We start from the raw sequence: 2,621 nt of genomic DNA on the forward strand, positions 1-2,621 counted from the left end.
GGTGGCCAGAGGTGTCCTTCATCCTCATGGTCCTAACATCTCGCTCTTTAGTTCCCTCTGAGCAGGACCTCAGGGGCAGCTGCTGCTGGAGGAACCAGACACCTAACAGTTAAAAGCTGTTGGAGAAACACTAGCCAGACCCCAATAGTCTCCTCCCACAGCTTCCTTATTGGTCTGGAGACAAATATATTCCTGACATGCGCAATGGCTGGGAGGGACTGGGCAGATGGGAAGAGAGGGGAGAATTGAATCCCAGAGAACAGGCCACTTGAGTTCCTGGGAAATCAAAGAGACAACAGTGGAAGGCGCTCCTAATTGTGTGGGTTCTATTGTTGGGTCTGGAGCCTCAAGAAGCAGAGATGGGCCAGTCTTGCAAGACAAAAGTTTATTCAGACCAACATGCTGGGGCTGCACCCCTAGTAGATGCAGCGATTTGTGCTAGCTAGGGCAGCCTTTTTATAGGGCTTGAGTCCTCTGGGTCAGTCACGTTTGTCACGTAGCCTCGTCCAGAGCCACTTTCTTAGAATTCGTGTGTCCGAAGACATTCTTTCAATCTCCTTGCCCTGCGTCAGGAGTTACTATCTGTAACGCTGTGAGACCAGAGTCCCTATCTGGGCTCTGCTTCAGGGGCGGAGTCGCTACCTGGGGTTTGTCCAGAGTTACTATCTGCTGGGCCGGAGTCACCATCTGCTGGGCCGGAGTCACCATCTGCTGGGCCGGAGTCACCATCTGCTGGGCCGGAGTCACTATCTGCTGGGCCGTGGGAATGGAGTCACTATCTGGGCTCCTTGTTTTCAGCAACTCCTTCTGTGAGCGGGTCCCTATCTGTTAGGCACATACCTGAATTCCAACCCAACTGACAGGCAGATGTCAGGATGTAAGTGACAGGATTCAGGCATAGTGCATTGTAATATACAGTTTGGGGGCATAAGCATGGTTACAGAAGCAGAAAAAGCGAGGTTACAAAAGTCAGGAGTGGGCTGCCAACCATTTTAACTCAATATAATTTCTTTCAACTTAACACTATGAATGATCCCAATCTGAAAATAAAACTGGTGATGTTAGTAAACAGGGGCTCAAGACAACACGTGCCGATCAAGAGCGTCTTTATTGGCAGTCATGCTGGTTTTATACCTTTCTTAGCAGGGGGTTGGTACATGAGTTGTCAATCATCAGGGAAGTGTCTTCTCAGACCAAATAAGGAAAAGTTCGGGGTGTTATTTGGTGGGCTTACAACAATTCTCCAAGAGTCGGTTGAGAAATAGTGGGGAGGGGAAGACAAGGGTTTATCTGGCAGGAGCATCTGTCAGGAGGAATGCACAAGGCTTTTAGTGTAAAGGAAGGCATTCTACTTTACGGGCTTTTGGGGTCTCGTGGTTAACTGCCCTGGGCTACTTTTACTTCTTGAGTTTAGCTATTTCCTTTGTCACAAGGGCACCTGTGCCTCAGGTTATGCAAATGCTGGTAATGGAATTTTCCGGTTTGTCCAGGGTAAAGGTTTCGGGGCCCTCTTTTGTTCAGTGTCCTGAACAGTCCCCAACATCTCCCCCCTTTTTCCATTATAATAATGAGCGAGTGGGTGGAATGCCTGTCTTAGGTTACTTGGTGGGCTCCCAGTTCTGGACATGGCAGTGACCAAATAAGGTTAGAAAAAATGTGTGCACGACTGTAGGTGGTGCCATGTTCGCACCCAGATACTGGCACCAAGCTATCCCCGTCTTAGGCATTTCCACAGCCGGGAACAGAGTGAGCGGGGCCGGGATGCCAGGTGCTCGAACTTCGCAAAGCTCAGGGGCTGAAGTGTGGGCTTTTCCAAGTTATCCAGCCCTTCGGGGTCGTGTTGGGAGAGCTGCTGATAGTGGACCTGTACTGAACGTTTGGTTGCCTCATCAACCTGGTTCTTAACGAAATTTGTGAGTCGGCGGAATGCCCATGGGCCAAAGGAAACTAGCAGTAAGAACCCAATGAAGGGTCCAAGGAGGCTAGGCAACAGGGTCGAGAGCCAGGGTGAGGTGGAGAACCAATTTTTATACCAAGATTCCTCCTGGTCTCTCAATCTTTTACTTTCCTCTAAGTTTTCTTCCACTCGTCTAATGCTATCCTTAACTAGCCCAAGCTTATCTTTAAAGAAACAGCATTCCTCCTAAAGAGCGGCACACACTCCCCCCTCTCGCAAAAAGGCCAGGTCAGGGCTGCGTCTGTTTAGTTGGACAACCCCAGCCAGAGAGCCAACAGTGTCAGTTAGGTATTTAAGGCCCTGTTTAAGTTCTCGGACATCAGCCTCCACAGCAAGGGACAGTTGGTGGAAGTTTTCCTGAGAGGAGACAAGGGAGCAGATGCCCGTACCGGCGCCTGTAGCACCCAGACCAAGGAGGAGGGCAATGGTGATGGCAGTAACAGGCTCACGGCGGTGGCGCAGGAGAGAGGAAGAAGAGGAGAAGAACAGAGCATCGGCAGGGCGAACTGTGAGGCGTGGCAAAAGCAGAACCAAAACACAGTAATCTCTATGTGCCAGAAAGGCAGATGTAACAATGTAAGGAGTCAGGCCAGAGGAGCAGGCAATGTAGGTGGCATTGGGGGCCAAGACGTAGAAAGGATAGAGGGTGGCATTAACGTGGAGG

Source organism: Sorex araneus, chromosome 8 (genome assembly GCF_027595985.1).
Source record: "Sorex araneus isolate mSorAra2 chromosome 8, mSorAra2.pri, whole genome shotgun sequence".
NCBI lineage: Eukaryota > Metazoa > Chordata > Mammalia > Eulipotyphla > Soricidae > Sorex > Sorex araneus.